At 36.8% G+C, this 24664-nt stretch overlaps 1 protein-coding gene across 1 annotated transcript in view; it reads left to right on the top strand.

Annotated features, from left to right (window-relative positions):
- The window catches only part of LOC107898946 (probable U3 small nucleolar RNA-associated protein 11), a 33838-nt gene that overhangs the window by 3717 nt on the left and 5457 nt on the right, over nt 1-24664 (top strand). The gene's annotated exons all lie outside the window — the stretch shown is intronic.

Genomic DNA, 24664 nt, shown 5'->3' on the forward strand with positions numbered 1-24664 from the left:
TAGGATTGGAAGTGTTCAGGGATATTCCGACTTTGTGTCGATGAGACACTATACGTGCCGACTACTGTGACTGTTCCGGATTCGTTCCGAAGAGGTACTCCGTACTTGACTGTTACTGTACTGTTTCAGATTTGTTCTGATGAGGAAGTCTGTGTACCGCTACTGTTACTGTTACTGTTACTGTTACCGTTACGGTGTATTCCGACTCCGGCCGATGAAACACTGTATACTATCCCCGGTGTGTGGGTTAGATCCGTGTATCCGTCCAGGTCTGAGTCATGTTAATAGGGGCAAATAACGGCACTGAAAAATTATCTGCTACCGAATATTTGACTGTTACTGAATAAATGATTGACTGATACTGAATAATAATGATTAAATGATTGTTATTGAAAAATACTGACTATTATCGAATTATTGATTGCTACTGAGTAAAGGATTGCTACTGAACGAATAATCATTACTGGATAACTAATTGTTATCGAATGACTAAATGTTACTGGAAGAAACTGATAAATTATTCGATACTGAAATATGTTTACTGATATTGAATAGTGAGCAGAAACATAAGACATATGAATGAAGAATATTATTGTTGAGAATTAAATGGAAAAGCTAATCAAGTTATTAGATGATGAAGGTTGAATGAGTTGTAAAGAAATTATCTATGAAATGAATAAATGAATATTTATGATTATTATAGGACAATAAGTGTATGTTATGTTTAAATGTTTGGATTATAGAAATACCACTGAGTTCATACTTAGCGTACGGTTTGTTTCCGTGCGTAGGTTAAGTTAAAGCTAGAATGTTGAATCAGCATCCCAGGCCGATCTCGAACTTAATAAGGTAACACTTGTTAATTGTTAATAATGGCATGTATCTAGGATGTCTTAAGTGTGTTATTTTGCATTGTGATTGTAATAGTGTAATAAGTAAATTGATATTTGATAATGATACATGATAAGTGTTTTAAGTCAATTATTGGATTGTTTTAGTATTGGTATTTTGTATTGGTTGTGGTTTGAAATTTGCGGGGTTGGCTAGTAAAGTGTGAAAGGCTCATTATTGAGTCCACACGGCCTGACACACGGGCATGTGACCAGGCCGTGTGAGACATATGGCTTGCACACGGGCATGTTTTTAGGCCGTGTGTCCCCTGCACCTAAAATGCTACAAAACAAATTGCCACACGGGCTAAGCAGACGGACGTGTGGTACTGCTCATAAAGAAGAAATTTTGAAATTTTAAGAAAAATTCGTAGTGATTCTAAATTAGCCCTGAATTGATTTTACTGTTCATATTGGACCGCGAGGGCCCATTAAAGGGACGACATCTTAAAATTATGATGAGTGTAAACATTTATTTTTAATTAATGTCTGTATTGTACTGAACCTTGTTCTGGCAACGGTATAGGGTTAGGGGACGTTACAATTAGTGGTATCAAAGCTAACTGGGTTTAGCCAATTCTAGGATTAAGTCGAGTACAGAAAAGAGTCTAGAGGTACATGCCATAATTAAATCAAAATTGAGTCAGGTTCGGATGCTGATATAATTGTTTGTTTCTGTTTTATAGTTGAAAATGTTAGATGAACATATCGATGGTATTGATTATGAAATGTATAATGGAGACGAATAGTCTCGTGAATTAGATAAAAACTGAATCGACAACAGTGGGTATTAACTCAATGGGTAATTAATTACTGAATGATGACTGATGAAATAATAGAAAAAAGAATGATACATAATTATTTAGAACTGTAACTGATGCTCTTTAGTGAGTAGAAAGAAACGGTATCTGCTACGACATCTACCCCTCCAGTTTCTCAATCGGTTCCCGAAGTGCTTCAAGGTACAGAGCTTGTCTGAACGGGCATCTGTTGCTGATACTCCGTAAATATAGTGTGGAAGAATTGAGAATTATAGCTAAAAATGATCTTGAAAGAACTGGAATCTGGTTAGAGAATGTTATAAGGATTGTAATTGAATTGCTTTGTTCACCGATTAAATGTTAGAAAGGTATGATATTTCTATTAAAAGATTCAGCTTGCCAGCGGTGAGAAATATTTCTTTTTTTTTTATTAAGAAAGGGTTATTTGGAAATTTTCTAAAACGAGTTTTGACAGAAATATATGTATACATCAGTCAGAGATTTCTTGATCAGAGATGTAAAGAATTCTTGAAGCTTAAATAGAGTCGTGTGATAGAATAAATATATTAGAGAGAATATTCCGATAGAAACTGTAAGGTACAAATGGTTTGAAGACGGTTTAAATGAGGACATAAAGCCGAAGAATGTAGAATAAAGAGTGGGATATGATTCTTTTGATTATTATCTTAGTGATTGTTCGAAGAAAATTGAAAAAAAGATTATTCAGATTTCAAGACCGAGTAACATAGATACCAGAGGTAGATTACTCTGTAACTCCGGAAATATTAGTGATAGTCAAAGCGTGACAAAGGACTTCACTAAAAAATCTGGAGAATGAACATCAGCCAGGGTATATGTTAATTGTATATAAGAAGATTTATCTCTACTAGATTTATTACAGGTAATTTCTTCTTTATTGAAATTGATAAGATTATTCTAAATTTATTTTGGTTTGACTTATTCCTATGATTGCATGAATTCAGTATTTGCTAAAGTTTTGCTTGTTGAGTTCACTGAATTATGGTGGAAGTATCAAATTTTCTGGTCAGTATTTATTGGCTAATAAGATCTACAAGAACTGTCTGATAATGATACTAGGATATTATTTTCTGTTTGATTTGATGTTATTACTATTTGATGTGATCTTGATAATGGAATGGTTAATTCTGCATGATACTGTGGTAAATTATAAGCACAAGTATATTATATTGCGAAGTTAGGACGATGAATTGTTTTGTTTTGAATCAGAGAAGATTGAATGATTTACCTATTGAGATATTGATCATGTCAAAACAGAAATATGCTGGAAAAGGGTTATGGTATTTACTTTGCTTATGTATTGGATATTAAAGTATTCAAGTTACGGTTTAATTCTGTGGCAATAGTACGAGAGAATTCTGATGTGTTTATAGAAAAGTACCCTAATTACTGTTGATTGAAGAAGCTGAATGTGTTATAGATCTTGTGCTTGAAATGATATTGAAAGGTTCATTATTGAGTCCACACGGCCTGGCACACAGGCGTGTGACCAGACCGTGTGAGACACACAGCTTGCACATGGGCATGTTGTTAGGCCGTGTGTCCCCTGCACCTAAAATGCTATAAAACAGATTGCCACACGGGCTGAACAGATGGGCGTGTGGTACTGTTCATAAAGAAGAAATTTTGAAATTTTAATAAAAATTCGTAGTGATTCTAAATTAACCCCGAATTGATTTTACTGTTCATATTGGACCACGAGGGCCCATTAAAGGGACGGCATCTTAAAATTATGATGAGTGTGAACATTTATTTTTAATTAATGTCTGTATTGTACTGTACTGACTGGTAATGTCTCGTAATCTTGTTCTGGCAACGGCATAGGGTTAGGGGACGTTACAAATATAGTTCTTGAGCCATAAGATATAAAACAGTTTAGCGGTATATGTTCTCATTATCTTCACAAACTGGGAAAAAAAAGGAGACATTTTGATGAATCAAAGTAAAATTTATACTTATTGATATTATGTATTGTTTTGAAATATAAGAAATATGTATTCATATATATTCTTCTTTACAGGGAAGAAGCTAGAGAATTACAGTTACAAGCTTCAGAAAGCAGAGTTACTCCTCATTCGGGTGATATCCCTGATCTTATTAAAAGGTTAGTTAATTGACAATATTTTACATGGTATGTTTGATAAATAACTGGAATGGCCATTGACAATATGTTCACTACCATAAGTTGTCTTCATCTTGACTATGATTTCCCATCTTTACACATTTTTGACCTTTCACATGCAGGAAGACAGCTGCTTCTTACAGGGAATTAGAAGCCAGGAAGAGTGTGAATGATCCAGGTTGAACCTTATATATATATATATTAATTCACTTAAATTATCATTTTGATATAAATTCGCCAATTATTGATAAGTGTGAATAATCCAGGTTGAACCTTAGGAATAGCCTAGGATACGAGCGACATGTCACTAGGAAATTATGTGTTATGAGCTCAAGTGAGTTGTGTTATGTGATATAACCGGGTGCTGGTCATGTACATCCTACCGGTGGTTGGGTAGTCCAGCATGTGTTGCGAATACCTGTCAACTTTTGTGAGCAGCCCGAGTAGCCATGTCTTGACCGTCAGCTTGTGTGAACAGGCCTGAGATTAGCTCAAAAGGGAACTTTATATGATGTGTGAATTTAGGTAGTATTAGTTACTTTTGTGACATCTACATGTGAAAAGAGTAGTCCGTGTATCCGATAGTATTCCGAGTGTTCAACGAGAAATCCTATGTGTAATATGGAATGTAATAAAGTTGTGAACATGTGTTTCCATGTTGAGGATTTGTACAGGTTTCAATATTTGTATATGTATAACCCTTGAAAAAAGTGATTTATGGTGTCGAAACTTTGGTAAGTTGTGAAGGAGTAAGTTATATTTATGGGTTCTAAGGTTGGAAGTATCATATACCTTAGATTAATTGTATGATGAATGTATGCATGTATAAGTTGATTTTTTTTACGTACCAACTTACTAAGCTTAATGCGTACTTTCTTTTTTTTCCTTTCTTATAGTATTGCCAAGCTAGCTCGGGAATTCGAGGACGTCGGAGGCTCGATTACACTATCAGTCAAATTATTTTGGTATATTTAGTTTCAACATTTTGAATATGGCATGTATAAGGACTTAGTCTTTTTGTTATATGTCGTATTGATGTAGTCAATTGTGTTGATACATGATAACATTCAAGTCAATTTGTAATTAGCCATGAGATATGGCTTCTCATAATTGTTGGGTTGTAACCCTAATGTATTATGCATGCATGCAAATGTGTTATTGTTATTATGCTTGTGAAAGCTTATGGATGAGAAGTATGGTGAATGTCACATGGATGCTTGATTGTTGATGAATGTTTGGTAGTAATTAAGTGTCTTCTCAAGTATGTTGTGTATTCTATAGTTGGATAAGTTTACAAGTGTGGCTAAGGGTGACTAAAGGCTTGGAAAATAGCCTAAATATGGTCCACACGGATAGACACAAGAGCGTGTGTCTAGGTCGTGTGTGACACACGGTCTGACCACATGGGCGTGTGATTTGGCCGTGTGTCCCCTGCACCTTGAAAATTGAAGTCAGTATGCATGATAGTAACCATACGGGTAGGAGACACAGCCGTGTGTCTCAGTCGTGTGGAGAACACGACCTATGGCCATAGGTGTGTGCCTTGGCCATGTGACACCCATTTGTTCATGACCAAATCGACAGAGAGTTACACGGGTGTTAGACACGGGCGTGCCTAGGCCGTGTGAGGGACATGGGCTAGGCACACGGACGTGTGCCAGGTCGTGTGAAAACCACTGCAACTTGAACTAAAAATTAAATTTTGCACTGGTTAGGGACACGGGCGTGTCCCAATCGTCATTAGGCCGTGTGAGCCACACGGGTCACCAACATGGCCGTGTCAAGCCAAACAGATGTGTGTATCACTTCCCACACAAGTGTGTGCCCTTGTTCTTAGTGAAAATTTTCTATGCTCTTTAAGGGATTCAGATTGATTCCGAATTGATTTCCGAACATGCTTCGAGCCTCGTGGGCCCATATTAGAGTTGTAATAGCAAAATATAAAAAGTTTTAAATTGTTTGTAGTTCTTTTATAACTTGGATAAGTTCATATGCTTGTGTTTAAGTCCGGTAATGCCTCGTACCCTATTTCGGTTTCGAACACTGGTAAGAGGTGTTACCTAGCAGCCGTCACTCCTTGCCACATCAGCCCCCGCCGCTCGTGCCTCTGCCACGCATAACCTTCCCGACGTACGCCGCTCCACCACGCCATGTTAGTAGCGTGTTCACCTACGCACCTGCAAATATGCAAAAATAAGTTGTAAAAAGGCTATAAAAGCCTCACGAAAATCCATTGTAGAGGAGGTTTTGTTTTTACGAATATACAATACACACGAGATCAAAAACCCAAAAACAGAAAATTAAAGGTGGTCTTTTGTTTTTATTTATTGTTTTTTTTTCTTTTTACATATCTATCTAACTAGTTTTTCAAAGAAAGAAAAAATCAAAACTTACCCATTTTGTTTCGTTCGCATCGTTGCGAGGGGGCTGAGGTCTTCGTCTCCGATGAAAGATGACATTTTGGGGCTCAGGAAGCCGAAAAACCCAAAAAAAATGTCTTTTAGGTTTTTGGCCACCGCGGACGGCGGTACCGTAACCGGCGACCAGCGGCTGCCGCGATGGTCTAGTGTCGGAGTAAGGCCGGACTGATGGCCAGAAATCGGGGAAAAGGAGAGCTTTTTTGGAAAGTTTCTAAGTTTTTTTTGAAAGAATAGGGGGAATAAATTTTTTCAGAAAAAATTAACTTTTATAAAAATTTAAATTAAAATTTTTCACTAGAATTTTCTTTGCTATTTCATTTATTATTCCTTTATTATTTTATTTATTTCATTTTTATTTTGTTTTTGTTCTCATCGTTATTTTCTTATTATATATTTATTTACTCATTTATTCATTTATGTCTTTATATACCTGCAAGTTTATGTTATTCGTTATTATTATTGTATTTGCATTATCATTATTCGCCAAGTACGACCATTTTCGCGTTTTAACCAATTTTTTATTTTAAATGTTACATAGATTTTATCCCTTTTTTACCCAAATATAAAAAAGAATTTTTCAAATAAAGGTAATATTTCGTGTTTGGAAATTCGAGAAATCGTGTCCTAACGTGCTGGGTTTCGATTTTTCGTTTGACCAAATAACTAAATATCCTTTTGAAATTCTGTCCATGTTTTCTTAATTAAAAAACAAGGCAATATTTCATGTTTAGAAATTCGATAAATCGTGCCCTAACGTGCTGGGTTTCGATTTACCGTTTGGACCAAATAGCCAAATATCCTTTTAAAATTTCAATGCATGAGTTTTGGAAATCATGAGATAATCTTGGTATCGAGGGTTTAAAATGTTGTATCCTAACGTGCTGATATGATATTTTATTCTTTCGGAAAAACAGAATCTCAATATCCAATTCAGGTTATCCAAACATTTTTAAAGGAATTGTATTTTAAAATCATTTCAAATTTTCAACATTAGGACGTTAATTAATCAATAAGGTACTAATTTTGGGTGTTACAAGGGTGCTAATGCTTCCTCGTGCGTAACCGACTCCTGAACTCGTTTTCTAGGTTTTTGTTGACCAAAAACATTGTTTTAATAAACCAAAATGTTTTATTAAAATGATCGATCACAAGGTGACCCGACCACACCTAAACAAAAAGGATTGGTGGCGACTCCTTTTTCATTTTTAAAGTCGATCCCTATTTTTTCAAAATAGCAAAATAAAAATGGTTTCGACAGCTTGGTGACTTTGCTAGGGACCAATAAGAGAGTCAAGCCGTAAAATTGATTATTTTCTGTCCTTTTTTCGAAGATTGAAAATTTAATTTGAAAAATCATGGTTCTTTTGTCGCATTCGTTTGTGTCATGTCATATGTTTGTTGTATTCGAGTCTCGTAGGATATTCTTGCATCATATTGCATGACCGTTGTGGTCACACCTTTTAAGTGGTAGTGAGAAACTACTTCCTTCGTGAGGTTTTCACCTCCATGCAGCCATAGGGAAATGTATTCCCCTAAACTGAACTCGATCCATATGAGCCTATAACGGGTGAGGATCGAGGAATCTGCCAGTTCGGGTACCTCTACCTCAGCACCAAACCATATGTAGAAATCCCTAAGATCCCACCCTAGGTAGAACTACGCCAAACCCTAGTGGACACCCAGATAGGTGCTTGATTTTTTTTTCATTTGCTTCGAATTTTATTTTTGGTATATGATACTGACTTGTTGTGTTTTATTTTGGCTATGATTGCATGTCATTTCATATTTAAGAGGCGTCGATTCACGCTCGATTACTAATTTAGAGAGCTTGTCATGGAGAATGAATTTCTTGATAAAGTGGAAGATAATGCTGCTGTCCGTGTATGGTCAGAGAAAACGCAATTAAAGGAAGGGAATAGTCTAGCCGAGGGGTACACATCAGAATTATGGGACTTCACCCGTATTAGCATGACACAGAATGATCTCAGGGAATTGAAAGGGATATGGGTAATTGGCATGATGAAGTCAAGCAACTATTTTACAGTAATTATAGTGATCTGCCTTACCTACTCGACATCAAGGTGGACAAGCACTTGCTTTGAACTCTAACTCAATTTTGGAATCTCACTTATAGTTGTTTTACTTTTAGGAACGTAGATTTGGTGCCTACAGTAGAAGAGTATACAGTCCTGCTTCGTTGTCCAAAGATTTAAGCTGACAATGCCTATTCTAGAGCCGCTAATGTCTCGACTTTCTTGAAGAAATTAATGAATATCACGGGAATCAATGAACAATGGGTCGCGACTCATACCAAACAAAAAGGAGGAAGCAAATGTATTCCTTGGAAAAGCCTACGAGATATCATTTTGGCGTACCCGGATGTGAAGAAAAAGGTCGATATTTTTGCTTTAAGCGTTTACGGGCTAATTATTTTCCCTATTGCGCTAGGGTATGTAGACGAGGCAGTTTTTGATCTATTTGACTGACTGGATAAGAGAGTCACGCCGGTTCCCGCAATTTTAACCGAAACATTCATATCTTTGAATGCATGCAGGAGAGCTTGTGAGGGTAGATTTATAGGGTGTGCGCAGTTGTTGTTAGCTTGGTTCCACGGCCATTTTTGGAAGGTGGATAAAGTTTCTTATCAGGTTTTCTTTAAGAATTACTCCCTGTTAAAGGAGATAGCGGCCACGCCCAAGAGAGATGACATATTAGAGGAAAATTGGATCGCGCTCCTTCAAAATCTCCAGGAAGAGGACGTTGAGTGGAGAGCTCCTTGGTTGGTTCTCGACGAAATTCTTTACCGATGTGGGAGTTTTGACTGGGTCCCTCTGCTGGGAATTTGGGGAGCCATTGGGTTTTCTCATTTGCTCGTGCTGAGGCAAGACAGATCAAGACAGTTCATACCAACAACGTATGGGCTAGCTCAATATGAGTTTTCGTATATGAGGATAACTATAAGGAAAAGGTTTGGGAAATACGCGATGCATGGAGCCAGACTCGCCGAATGAAAAGATTAGCTGTGGAGCTGATGTCGACTCCTGAATATAAGGGGTAGTGGAGTAAAAGAATCAACGAAAACATCCCCGTGCCAAGTTAAGAAGGCGCGCTGCCGATGGAAGAATATCTGCAAGTGATCCCCTCCGAGTTAGAGATCATAAATCAGGACTGCGAAAAAAGGAGTTCGGAGTTAGGAAAGAAGATTGAGCAATTGGAGGAGGAAAAGATGCATTTGAGGTTTGATGCTAATGTTTAGAAACTTGAGGCCGAGAAGTAGAGAAAAGGAAAAATGAAGGCCGAAGAGGACTTGGATAGTTTGAAGACTGATTACAAGAAGCTGCGTATGTCGATGAGAATCGCCAAATTGGGAAAGACATCAGAGTAGTGCCGATAAGAAATCCAAGAAAAAAAGGCTAGAGTTGATCAGTAGGAGAAGAGGGTCTATGATACTCGAGCACGAGAAAACATTTTAAAAAGAAGCTTGGTTGAGAGCCAAAATAAGAAGGAGATGTTAAGAGCTCGGGTAGTGGAGTTAGAAAAGGTGCTATACCAGCATCATGACCGTAACTCTGACATTGAATGAAGGGCTAGCCTGAGCAAGATCGAAGATTTGAAAGGAAAGTATAAGAACTCGAGACTGCACTACAGAGCTCTGAACTTCAAATTGAATTCCTCGAGTCGAATAATGAGCAGTGGAAGGAGCAGCTTCTTCGATCACAGGACCAAGTCAGGGATATGGATTATGTTATGGGTGAGGCTGTGGCTCAGATACGAGTGATGGCCGATCATTTACAGACCTTAGCAGTCCAGGCTGACGTTCTATGTGTGAAGTAAGAGTTAGAGTCGGACCGGGGTCGAGAGCTGGCTTGACTTTTTGGGAGAGTCAAAACTTTGAGCATCAAGGCAAAGCCGTATATATGATTTGTTTTATGTAAAGGATTTTGTTTTCTAATAAAGTTATCCTAAATGGAGTTAGATCAGAATCGATGCCTTTCTAGTTTTGCATTCATATCATGCATTCGCATTACATTACATCATGTACATTAAATTTCACAAAAGAACCCTAATTAATTAGAAATCGTGTTATAGTTCCCCTGGAACATCACTACTACACACGGAGAAAAACCAAACCTATGGATCAAAGGTTAGAAAAACTGGAACAAATGTAAAAAGAAATGCAAGATCGGCTGCAAATACAGATGCAAGAGCAACTGGCCAAGATTCAGCATGATATGAAGGATCAGATGATAGAATCACAAAAGAGCATGGTGGATCAGTTAACCCAGTTGCTGCTTGGAGGGCCAGGAAAAGGAAAGAGCCCTATGGTCAATTTTGGGGATGACAGTGAGACCCTTGTCTATCCGCCAAGTTTCGCCCCAACAAATACCCTAGCACAACCCAATGCATATCCACCTAAGGTGTCTGTCAATATCAGTCATCAGCATCAGGTGTGACAACCCAAATTAGACCCTGGTCGGAATGTGGTTTCGAGACCACATTACCGAGCCAAAAATTTATTTTCGTGTTTTAATTGCATAAATTGTTGTGTGACAGTGAATATATGAGAAATTAAATGCTTAATATTAGCATTAGGATTGTGAATTAATTCAAAAAGGACCTAGTTGACGAAGTTAGAAAAGATGATAGATGAATTATAAGGATTAAATAATAACAAGGTGAGAAAGTTTGGGTTTGCATGTCAAGGTGCCCAATTCTTGATAGGTGGCCGGCCAAGCATGGTTCCATTCCTCCAAGTTTATGTTGATTATTATTTAATATTGGTAAGTGGAGTAGGAAATAAAAGAAATGAATTAAAAAGAAAAGAAAGGATGAATAAAATAAGGGAGGAAGGAGGAGTGTTCATCCTTTTCCTTACCACAATAGCCGAACCTAAAGAAAGAAAAAAAAAGAGAAGAATGTGAAGCAAAGGCATTCGGCCTTTTGAATGAAGAGGAGGTTAGTAAATTTTGTTAATTTTTCTTTTGAAATAATAGTTGTTTGGGTTAATCATCACGTTTTTCTTACCTAGCCATACTAAAATTTCGAATTTAGAGTGTTGGATGGAGCTTTCGGTTATGGTATGTGTGAGAAGAACTTGATTTTTTCTTACCTTTAAGTTTTGATGGATAAAGAAACAAAAGGTTGTTGATGAAAGAAATTAATGTGTTAAGAGATCATATGAAACTTATTCATGTTTATATATGTTATATGCAACGAAAATGGTTGATGATTTTGGAGGTGATTAGCTTGAATCGGCCACGGTATATCCATAAACACGATCTATGCTTGTTATGTTACTCATGGTTAAAACAATTCGGCTATGACATTCGGCCATGGATGGTTGTATTTCTTTGATGTTGTTTTTGATGCTTTAGGGCATTGAGGGTTGATTATAGATGAGGTGAGTTTCTTGATTTAAAATTTGATGGATGTTAAGCTAATTGGGCAACCAAAGGTTCAATATTTTTGTTATGAGGTCATATGTGCATTTCGGCCATGGTCTTTGCTTGAATATGAGATTTGTAATGTGATTTTCCTAAATTGTCTATGAATTTTTGGTTGTTGATTCCATGGTAATGGTATATTGAATCCATGAAAATTTAGTAAGGTTGCATTCGGCAACTTGCTTGGAATTAAAAATTGATGTCTAAGCTTAGGTGATTTCGATGATGATATATATATATTCATAAGTATATTTAGTTGATTCGGCTTTGGTAGTTGCATGAGGTTATTAGCCGAATATACTCACATACATATACATGTGAAATTGGATTGTAAATATTTAGCAAGGTGATTAAACTAGTTAAATTATTGATTTAGCTCAAGGAGTTAAAGGAGGTGAATCGAGCAAAGGCAAAGAAAAGGTTATCGAGTAGCCGAGTTGGAACCGTCTTACCTAACACGAGGTAAGTCATTAAGCATGTAGTTGGTATTATTTCAAATGGTCATAATGTGTATGTATTGATGCTGATTGGAATGAATAAATATACATATATATATATATGCATGTACGTATGTGATGATGAAATTGTTGAATGAAAGAAAAGAGGTAAGATGTACTGAGTTGTTGATCTCGGCACTAAACGTACGGGATGACCATTTATGACCAAGAGATTGGCGCTAAGTGCGCGGGATTAAATTGTACAGCACTAAGGGTGCGATTCGACTATGTTGCACTAAGTGTGCGAAATGAATATGATGCACTAAGTGTGCGAATTGACCATGCGGCACTAAGTGTGCGAGTTGGACTATGTGGCACTAAGTGTGCGATTTGATTACGTAGCACTAAGTGTGCGAGTTGATTATATAGCACTGAGTGTGCGGGCTCAATAAATATTCGTGAATCATTATGGACACTATGTGTGCGACATTATTGAGTCGATCGCGGACAGCGGATCGGGTAAGTGTCTTGAGTACGTGGCTAATAGGTGCTATGCTTATACTTGGTGTTGAGCTCGGTAAGTTCGAACCTATGTGACAAATATACTTGAAGTCACGTACATAAAATTTATCGTAGGATGGGTGAAAGGCCGTATAGTCGTTTGATTGTAACGAAAATAAATCGATTTATGAAATTGCTTCAATGTCCTATTGATGAGTATTTAGAATGTGAATGCATGAATTGATATGAAATTGAATCGATAGGTTGGAGGAACTATGGTATGGTTCGGTATGGATGGAGTAAATTGTCTCGTTCCATTTGTTTCCTCTTGTGATAATGTTATTGATAGATGGTAGTGCATTGCTTATGACTTACTGAGTTATAAACTCACTCGATGTTTCCTTGTCACCCATTATAGGTTGCTTGGACTCATCTATTTTTGCGGGGTCGGGCCGTCATCGAAGTCATCACACCGGATAGCAAGTTTTGGTACTTTCTTCTTAGTTGGCTTAGAGGAACATTTTGGCATGTATAAGCTATTACGTTGTGTTTGAATTTTGGCATGTAAACTTTAAGCCATGCGAAAATGGCACGAACGTTCGATTGAGTTGGATCAAGGGTAGGCATGAAATGGACCTAGTTACTTTCGTAACAGATGCTGGCAGCAGCAGTGTCATGAGATTGAAAAATCATTAAAAATAGTAGGAGTGGAATTAATTGATGAATAAATTATGTAATCGAAGCTCGATGAGTCTGTTTTCATGAGGAAGTAACGAAAAGATCATATGGGCAGTATATTAAGAGATAATCAGATTTTTGTGGGACAGGGCCAGAACGGTTTCTGGATTCCCTGCTCCGACTTTGGAAATTCATTACAAATTAACCAGAGATAATTAGGGGTCGTACCATATATGTACAGATTCGTCTCTGAGTCTAGTTTTCATAGAAACAAACGGCATCAGTATTGGAGCCCCGTGCAGGGAGATATCCAAGTCGTAATGGGAAAAGGTCAGTGTAGTCGACCCCTGCAACTGGGGAGACTTTGACTAATAAACTGTACTAATTGGCCCGACCAAAAATTCTAGAAAAAAATACATAGATGGGCACATGAGTCTAGTTTCTGGGAAAAATTACAAAACTGATTTTCGAGTTACGAAACTCAAGATATGATTTTTAAAACGACTAGTACACAGATTGGGCAGTGTCTGGAAAATAAATTTTGTAAGGAGTTAAAGCCAGTTAACACCTCGTGTTCGACTCCGGTGTCGGTTTCGGGTTCGGGGTGTTACATCAGGCTAGTGTTTCGACATTAACAAACTTTCCGACAGGCTCAGGCTCCGGAGACAATCCGGTAACTATAGGTGTCCCTGATCTTGATGACATAGCGAAGATAAAAAGGGCAAGAGCGAAACTCCCAAAACAACTAGAAGACTGATGCAAATGGCTAGAGGAGAAATTTAAAGCGTTGGAAAGCGCTGATTATCAATGTGGAGTGGATGCTAAGGAGTTGAGCCTGGTCCTAGATTTGGTACTCCCTCCGAAGTTCAAAATGCCAGAGTTTGAAAAATACAATGGAACCAGCTGCCTTGAGGCTCACATCACTATGTTTTGTCGGAGAATGACTGGACATGTCAATAATGATTAGTTATTGATTCACTTTTTCCAGGACAGCTTGACTGGGGCTGCGGCCAAATGGTACAATCAACTGAATCGTACCCAAGTTACATCATGGAGTGACTTAGCACAGGCCTTCATGAAGCAATATGGCTATGTGACAGGCATAGCGCTTGACAGGATCAAGTTACAGAACATGGAGAAAAAGTCGAGTAAAAGTTTCAGGCAATATGCTCAGAGGTGGAGGGAAGTCGCTACACAAGTCCAATCACCATTGTTGGAAAAAGAAACAACCATGCTCTTCATTAATACCTTGAAAGCACCTTTTATTAATCATATGTTGGGAAGCGCAACTAAGAGTTTCACAGACATAGTGATGTCCGGTGAAATGATAGAGAACGCGATAAGGTGTGGAAAGATAGAGGCTGGGGAAAGCACCAAGAGGTCGACCCCAAAGAAAAGAGAAAATGAAGTCAGCAATATGAGCATGGGTTATGCAAAATCATTCACGGTAAATCAACCGAGAATGGTAGCCACGCGCTAGCAAGCCTTGCTAAGACAAGAGCCCAGTACAAAGCAAAACACGGAGAAGCTCCAAATTACTCTCATTCTAATAACGCATCGGGAGCTGTATAAAAGTCTATTTGATGCACACATTGTAACCCTTGTCTACTTAAAACCAATGCAAGTGGTATGACGCAAGTGCTGAATGTGAATACCATGCGGGAATCTCGTGGCACTCGATAAAGAACTACCTCTCTTTCAAAAGACTAGTCGAAAGGCTCATCAAAATGGGCGTTGTGAAGTTCGACGATGCACCTTGTGTAGGAAATTTGTTACCCAATCATACTGACAATGGGGTGAATGCGATAGTTAAGAACATGGGGAGGAGAATCAAGTTAAATACTGCAGAAATAAGAACCCCGTTAAGTGAGGTTTAGAGGAAAATAGTGGAAAGAGGGTTAATCATGCAAAACTTGGGGAACAAATCCTGAGAAGCAATGAACTATTGCGAGTTCCATAGGGAGAAGGACCATGAGATTCAGAGATGCAGTGAGTTTAAGGCCCTGGTCCAGGGTCTAATGGACAAGGAGCTAGAGTTCTTTGAGTTCACTGAAGGAGAGGACATGTGCACCACAGGAGAAGGGTTGGTAGAAAAGGTCTGTGAGGTTAGTCGCCCAGTGATGATTATCTCACGGCCAAAGATCAACAGAGTTGGAGCAAAAGTTACACTAAGAGTTGTAATTCAGAAACCTGTGGCTTTTCCTTATAAGGATAGCAAAAGGTGCCCTGGAATTATAACTACAATGTGATAGTCCCGGGAAAGGAAAGTCAGGACATCACGCTAAACACAAAGCCGAACCTGTAAAAGGAAATCCTTGACGATCGAACAAGGGGGAAAAAAGTTAGAACCACTGGTTAATGAACTGGTAATGGAGAATAAAGCCAAGGAGTTTTTGAAATTCCTAAAACACAGCGAGTATAGTGTTGTGGAAAAATTACACAAGCAGTCGGTACGCATATCAGTACTTGCTTTGCTCTTAAACTCGGAGGTACACCGTAACGCGCTAATGAAGGTGTTGAATGAAACCGATGTCACTGATGACATTTCGGCAAACAAGCTAGATTCCCTTGTCAGTAACATAAGCACCGACAACTCCATCTCCTTCAGTGATGATGATATACCGCCAGGGGGTATGGGATCCACCAAGGCTCTGTACATCACCACCCACTGCAAAGGGTATACATTACCGGGGGTACTAATTGAAAATGGATTAGCACTGAATGTCTTGCCCCTGTCCATATTGAATAGGTTGCCTATAGACAACTCTCATATGAAGACATGCCAGAACATAGTAAGGGCATTCAATGGAACTGAAAGGAAAGTAATGGGAAGGATTGAGGTACCTCTTCAGATCGGACTAAACACATATGAGGTAGATTTCCTAGTGATGGACATCATGCCTTCTTATAATTGTTTATTGGGGAGGCCTTGGATTCACTCAGCGGGGGTAGTACCATCGTCATTGCACCAAAAGCTAAAGTTGGTGACAAAGGGCTGACTGATAACGATAAACGCAGAGGAGGACATTTTCGCATCCATTACCAGTGATGCGCCGTATATAAAAATTATGGGGAGGCAATAGAGTGTTCCTTTCGGTCATTGGAATTCGTAAATGCAGCTTTCATCATTGAAGGACGCAAGGTCCCGATGCCAAAAATATCCCAAGCTACGGAGATGAACCTACAACTGACAGTAGGAAAAGGGGCATTGCCTGGAATGAGACTCAGGAAATACCTCCATAGACGGGTTGAAGTGTCAATCTTGGTTGATAAGCGGGATCGTTTTGGTTTGGGGCATAAGCCAGACTCCAAACAGTAGAAGGAAGAGCTGGAGAGGAGGCAAGAGAGACGAAGGGCACGATTGAGTGGGGCAGAGGTTAAGTGGGAGTCAATGACCTTTCCCCATATATCTAATACATTCGTGTCAGGAGGAATTATCCATCTTGAACTGAAGATGACAAGAGAAGGGACAGCTGAAGGTTTGATGGGAAATTTGAGCATCAACACCATATCAGAAGAGGGAGAGATGGGAGAAGACTTATCGGACATTCGCCCTTATACGCCTGGAAGTGTTCTGAACAACTGGACCGTGGAAGAAATTCCTGTAGTTCTTAGAGCTAATACGGAGTAATGTTCAAAATACACTTGTTGTTTTATGTTTGGAAATAATAAGAATTTTTTGTGAAATAGGCTCATGTTCAAAAGTCTTTATTTTTTTTAAAAAATACACTTTATGTCTCATTCTAGACAACAATTCTTTTATTTCTCATTTCATTCATAATCATGCCATACAAATAATCCACTCTTAGATTCATTCTTGGATATTCTTTCATGTCTACAATAGGTCTTCAGATATCAACGACACGAGCGGCGCTGCTATAGACTCAGAATCTCCTTTTGGGCTAGATATGTGTTTAGAGGGATATCAGGATTTTAAAAGTGACAAAGATTGTGGATTATCTCCAGATTTGCTAAGGATGGTAGAACGGAAAGAGAAACAGATTATACCTTATAAAGAGACAATTGAGAATGTGACCTTGGAAGAAGGGAAAGAGCTGAAAATTGTAACTTGCATAACCGAGGAAACAAGACAGGACCTCATTAAACTACTGCAATAGTTCAAAGATATCTTCGTATAGTCGTATCAAGACATGCCTGGGTTAAGTGCTGATATTGCGGTGCATTACATCCCCATAAAAGAAGAGTACAAGTTAGTTCAACAGGAGCTCCGAAGGATGAGACCCAATGTTACAGTAAAAATAAGGGAATAGGTCAAGAAGCAATTTGATGCTGGGTTCTTACAAGTGGTTAATTACTCAGAACGAGTAGCCAACATTGTCCCCATCCCTAAAAAGGATGGAAAAGTGCGGATGTGTGTAGATTACAGAGACTTAAACAGGGCCAACCTAGAGGACAGCTTCCCCCTACCTCACATCGACACTTTGGTGATAACACGGCAAATTACTCACTGTTCTCCTTTATGGATGATTTATCGGGATCCAATTAGATAAAGATGAATCCTAAAGACATGGAAAAGACCACATCCATAACTCTGTGGGGAACATTTTTCTATAAGGTGATATCATTCAGGTTAAAACATGCGGGAGCAACGTATCAAAGAGCCATGGTAACCTTGTTTCACGACATGATACACAAAGAAATTGAGGTTTACGTCGACGATATGATTGCAAAATCACGAATAGAAAAAGAGCATGTATAGGTTTTGAGGAAATTGTTCTTGAGGCTGAGAAAGTTTAAGCTAAAACTTAATCCAACAAAATGTACTTTCGGGGCTAGGTTAGGAAAGCTAGTCAGTTTCATAGTCAGTGAAAAGGGAATTGAGGTCGACCCCGATAAAGTCAAGGCTATACAAAAATTTCCTCCGCCGCGCACTCAGAAGGAAGTTCAAGGTTTCCTAGGGAGATTAAATTACATTGCCCAGTTCATTTCACAGCTAACTGAGAAATGTGACCCCATATTTTATCTCCTCAAGAAACACAACCCAAGTGTGTGGGATGATGAGTGTCAGAAAACCTTTGACAAGGTTAAACAATATTTGTCCAATCCCCCAGTACTAACGCCACCTTGTCCTGGTAGGCCACTGATACTGTATTTGACAGTATTTGATAATTCAATGGGATGTGTTCTCGACCAACACGATGAGACAAGAAATAAAGAAAAGGCGATATATTACCTCAATAAGAAATTCACTGAGTGTGAAATGAGATACTCGCCAATTGAGAAATTATGTTACGCCTTGGTTTGGACAACTCAGAAATTGAGGCAGTACATGTTGTACCATACTACTTGGTTAATCTCGAAATTGGACCCACTAAAGTACATGATGGAGTTAACTGCTTTAAATGGAAGGATGACCCGATGGAAAATTTTACTTTCTGAATTTGACATAGTCTATGTGAACCAGAAAGCTGTGAAAGGGAGTGCAATAGCAGATTTTCTAGCTAGTAGAGCTCTAGAAGATTATGAGTCTTTGAACTTTGATTTCCCTAACAAAGATCTAATGTATGTGGCAACTACCGAGGAAGATATTCCAGAAGATCATCTATGGAAATTAAATTTTGACGGAGCATTGAACGCCGTTAGTAATGGAATTGAGGCAGTCCTGATATCCCCAAGTGGAGATTATTATCCATTCACTTGCAAATTGGATTTTCATTGCACAAAAAATATGGTAGAATACGAAGCATGTATCATGGGAATCTGTGTAGCCATAGAGCGGAAAATCAAGGTGCTAGAGGTGTATGGGGATTCTGTACTAGTGATCTATTAGCTCAAAGGTGAATGGGAAACAAGAGACCCAAAGTTGATCAACTATCGAAAGCTAGTTCTGGAATTAATTGAAGTGTTTGATGATATCACTTTTTGTTATCTCCCGCGAGATGAAAACTAGATGGCTGACACCTTGGCTATATTAGCTTCTATGATTAGAGTAAAATAACGAGAGGATGTGAAGCTGATCCAAATGAGTATTTGTGAGGCTTCAGCTCATTGCTGCAATATCGATAAAGAAGATGAAATAGATGGTTATCATTGGTATTATGATATTCTACGATATGTGAAGAACCGTGAATACACTAATCAGGCAACTAAAAATGATAAGAGAATGTTGAGAAGACTGGCCAGTGACTATGTCTTAGACGAAGAAGTCCTATATAAAAAGAGGAAGGATCAGGTGCTGCTAAGATGTGTAGATACGATAGAAGCTAAGAAAATCTTCGAAGAAGTCCATGAGGGTGTCTGCGGGACGCATGCCAATGGTTTCACAATGGCTAGGAAAATCATGAGATTCGGGTATTACTGGCCCATGATAGAAGGAGATTGCATCAGTTACGCCAAGAAATGTCATAAGTGCCAAACTTATGGAGACAAGATTCACGTGCCTCTTTCACCTCTTCATGTTATGACTTCTTCATGGCCTTTCTCAATGTGGAGCATGGACGTCATTGGGCCGATTTTACCGAAGGCTTCTAACGGACATCGATTCATCTTTGTGGTCATCGATTACTTCACCAAGTAGGTAGAGGCTACTTCGTACGCTAATGCCATAAAGTTAGCGGTCAGCAAGTTCTTAAAAAAGGAGATCATATGTCGATATGGCATGCCAGAAAGGATAATATCTGACAACGCGTTAAATTTGAATAACAGAGTGATAGTGGAGGTCTGTAGTAAGTTCAAAATTAAGCACCACAACTTGTAGCACCCCAAACCCGGCTTAACAGTTATGGTCAAATCTGGCAGTGTCATAATGAAGGAATTTGGAAACGGAGCTCAATAAAACATTACACTCATAAATCCTTAGTTGCTTTTATTTAATTCAAAACATATATTCAATTAAGCAACTTGCCTCAAAACATATCATTTTAGCGGAAGCTTATTATAAGCAAAATCGTGCAAGTTTTTTTTTTAAAACCCTTGCTTTTGATAAAATCTGAGTTTTTCAATTATGTAATCATAAAATCGTAGTCTAAACCGAATTAAAACAAAACAGTCTGTATTACATAATATAAAACCCAAAATAAATCAGCACTTAATTATTAAGTGTAAAATCACAATCAATTCGAACATGTGGTCACCAAGAGGCTCTGCCGCACTGATCAGTCTAAGTTTAGGGATTTCCTGTACAGATAAAACAGAAAGGGGTAAGTTTTCATAAACTCAGTGTGTAATCCCCACAAAAAATATGCATTCAGTCAATCACAACAAACAGTCAAAAGCAATCTGGGCCTAAACCCATTTCAGTTTCAGTAGCAGTTCGGGCCTTAGTCCATTTCAGTTCAGTACATACGTCATACATACAGTTCACACATTTAAGGGTCTAAGTAGTGTTTACCGACCCTACAATAGGTTTACGGTCGTCTTGGGTGACCTGTGCAACCTTAGTGTAACACCCTGAAAATTTCTACAGTAAGATATTATCCTTAATACAGTAAAATAAGGAAAAAAAGTGACAAGAAGAGGAAAATTGAGTTATATCACTAGGAAGTATATTATGACATATTGATTCAAGAAAGGACTAAATTGTAAAAGTGAGAACAGTTTTGTTGCCCAAGAGTAAATACTCAAAATTTAAGGGATTAAAGTGTAAATATGAAAAACTTGAAGGACTAATAGTGCAAATATTTTGAGGGTGAAATGATTTAGAAACCAAGGAAAATGGATGAATAAGGACCAAATTGAATAGGTGAAGAATTATGAGGGACTAAATTGTAATTTTACCAAATTAAGTGATGACTCAAGAATGAAATTTTAAAAGATCACAAAGGGCAAAATGGTCGATTGGAAGAGAGAGAAATCTAGAAAGGAATAATGATGTTGGTGATATTTTATAGTTTTTTAATTAGATAATTATTATTTATTTAATATTTTAATAATATATTTTATTATTTTATTATTTTATTTAGTCTATATATATGTGTGTGTGTGTGTGTGGAAAAGAAAATATACACCACCCATCTTTCTCCATTCATTTCACGTTAGAAGAAAAGAGAAGAAAAAAAGTATTGCTTTCTTTACAATTTAGTCCTTCCACAAAAAAGTTACCCTTTTTACCTAAAAATCAAAAGAATTTTCGTAGTTACCAAGAGAGAAAAATGTTAAAGAGACTAAGGGGAGTTGGAATATCAAGTTGGATTCAAGAAATAGAACCTGGAGGAGAGAGAAAAATCAAGTTAAAGATTAAAATCAATGGGACAATGTACGAATTTTAAGATTTCAATATATTTTGAGTAGAGTTTCTCATGTAAGGTAATATCAAAAGCATGAAAATGATGTTAAGATAGAGTTTTCTTATATAAGGATCCATGTTCTTGATATATTAGTGAAGGGAAATGAGAGAAAATAATGGGAGATATGGTAGAGAATGGAAATAAGAGTGTTATAAACTTGGTAATCAATATGTTGCACTAAAGTAGTTTTAGACAGTAGCAATAGGCTAACTATGAAAAATCACCAAAAATGGTAGAAATTGAATTAGAAGCTGAGTGAGATATGTAATTAAATCTTATTGAGTCTATTTTCATATAAAATAAATAGAGAAAGTAAATGAATTTTTTATTCTAAGATATTTACATTTTTGTGAGACTAGTTTAGAATGATTTCGAGATCCCCTGTTCTGACTTGGAAAAATCATTAAAAATTATAAAAAATAATTTTGAGACATAATTTATATGGTTAGATTCCTTAATGAGTCTATTTTTATAATAAAAAAATGATAACATCATTTGAATTCTTTTTAAAGAGATAATTAAACGTTAGTGAAGAGTAGTCAGAACTGTCAAATAGCAAAATAGGGGAGAATTTAATGAATAAAATGTACTAATTGGATAAACCAAAAATTCTGAAAATTTTATGGTAAGAAAACATGTGAGTATAGTTTTAGATAAAATTAACGGGTATTAATTTGGAGTTCTTTAGCTCAAGATATAAATAATTTAGTTACTATGACTCAAATAGACGGCTTTGAATATACATATAAGTAAATTGTGAAATTATAGATAATGTTACTTATAAGCATATTTTATAAATTAAGGATGTGGAATGGAGAGGAGGAGGAGGAAAATATGTATGAATATTCAGCTAGCATAGCTAATTTGCATGTTTTAGGCTTAGGGACTAAATTGAATAAAAGTAAAACTTTATGGGTAATTTTGTAAAAATGTTAGAAATGACCAATTTGCATGAAGTGGATTATTTTATTATTTAAAATTGCAAAAATTGAATAAAATTATTAATTTAGTTCAAGATCGGGGAAAAACATGTTTTAAGGATTAAATTAAAAAGTGTTGAAATTATGAAAAATTCTGATATTTTATAGAATACATGGGTTGTTATCAATTTGTATGAGAACAACGGCTAGAAATAAGGATTAAATTGCAAGAATTTTTATTTTTAAATGCATGAAATATTGATATAATGAATTACCTGATTTATGTTTATGAAGAAATGGCAAGAGAATGATATTTATCATGATATGTCAATATGTGATTATCTTTGATACGTTGATACAAGAAAATTAAGTATATTGAGACGAGTAATAAATTCAAGTTAAACATGTCGAGAAAAATAAGTATGTTTAAGGGACAATATGATTGATTTTAATTGGTTCCAAATATGAACATTAGATGAAATAAAATATCTAATAAATAAATCAGTAACTCCGGTAATGCTCCGTAACTCTATTTCGGTGACGGATTCGGGTTAAGGCCGTTACATTTAGTGGTATCAGAGCTAAGGTTTAGTCGGTTCTTAGACCAAATGTAGCACATGTGAAATGTGAAGCCTAGAAATACATTACATAACCTGTGATAGTGTGATATCTTTTAACTCTGATGAGATTTATTTTACTTAAAGATAAAGATGTTTCCCAATCGAGCTAATTCCGATAATGTTGAAATCGATACTCAAGTATATGAGTAAAAGATGATTATGATGAGTCCAAACTCATAAAGGTACTTCGCTTAAAAGAGAGACCAAGGCGAAAATAAAGGGCGCTTTGAGGTCAAAAAAATAAAAAAATAGAGAGGCCAAGGCCAAAACCCGTAAAGATTTATTTATTTTAATTACCTAAACCCAAAATTTAACTACCCAGCCCAACCAACAATCCATTAATACTAGCCCAAGATTTATTTATTTTTACTTAAGCTCATACCGAATTACCCAATGGATTTAATTAAAGATAAACTCATTAAACAATTAGTAAGTTTATATTTTGATCGCTAAATTTTAAAAAGTTATAAAATGATCACTAAACTATTTAAAACTTTTCATTTAAGTCACTAGACTATTAAAATCACTATTGTACGGCCTTATTTATTCGCACTACCTATACTAATCGAAAAGTCTCCTTCCTTCCCTTTCTCTTGAACATCATGGATCTGCAAACCAAAATCTAGACAATTTTCTTTTTTTATCTTCAACACTCACCATCAAATCAACTTGGAGCTTGCTAGCTGAACTTTTGAAAAAAAACTTAATTAGCTCTGTGACTTAAATGAAAACTTTCCAATAGTTCAATAACAAATTTGCAACTTTTTAAAGTTAAGTGACCAAAATGGAAACTTAGTAAGAGTTTAGTGATCTTGAGTGTAGTTTACCCTTTAATAAATCAACCCAAGCCCAATTAAAAACAATCGGTTGCTCCCACCCAAAATCCCAAACCCACCCCTCTTCCCACTAGGTACTTCCATTCACGTCGTCGATTGCTTCCCTTCACGCTGCTTTCTTCATCGTCTCCATCAATTGCTTGCTTCACTTTTCACTTAGTGGCTAGCTATTTTTTTTTTCAAAGGTTGGTTGAAGTCTTCAAATTTGGGTTAATTGTTTACTCTGTATTTAAATTTTGAGTTTTTTATGTGTATTTGGCAGTAGGCGTATGAGGCTTCAAAATTTACCTTTTTCTTATTCAGTTGAATTGTGATTGTTTAACTTGATGCACTACTGTTGGTGTTAAAATTGATTTTTTTTTACCTTAAAAAAATCATTGTACAGGAAAAGAAAGAATTAAAAAAAATTAAGTCTAATTGTGCTGGGAATATATGTAATCAATAACTTATGTCTTTAAACAGAATTAAAAAAAAACCTCTTTTCGTCACTGGCTGGTAGCAAATTTTATCATGTTTATGTTACTATTATTTATTTGTAGTTGATTAATTTTTTTTGGATTTTTTTCTACTTTTAATTTGAATTAATGAATTTGGTTGTTATTAGTTTCTTGATGGAATTAGGGTTTTAGGGTTAAATTTAGACTGCAGTCTTTTCCATTTATTTTCCTGGCTATTTTGATTTTGTAGCATTGCACCATATTCCTAAGTTGCTTAATCTGCAGTTAGGTTTTAACCGTGAAGTTCTAGTGA

The sequence above is a fragment of the Gossypium hirsutum genome, chromosome A12 (genome assembly GCF_007990345.1).
Source record: "Gossypium hirsutum isolate 1008001.06 chromosome A12, Gossypium_hirsutum_v2.1, whole genome shotgun sequence".
In the NCBI taxonomy this organism is placed as follows: Eukaryota; Viridiplantae; Streptophyta; class Magnoliopsida; order Malvales; family Malvaceae; genus Gossypium; species Gossypium hirsutum.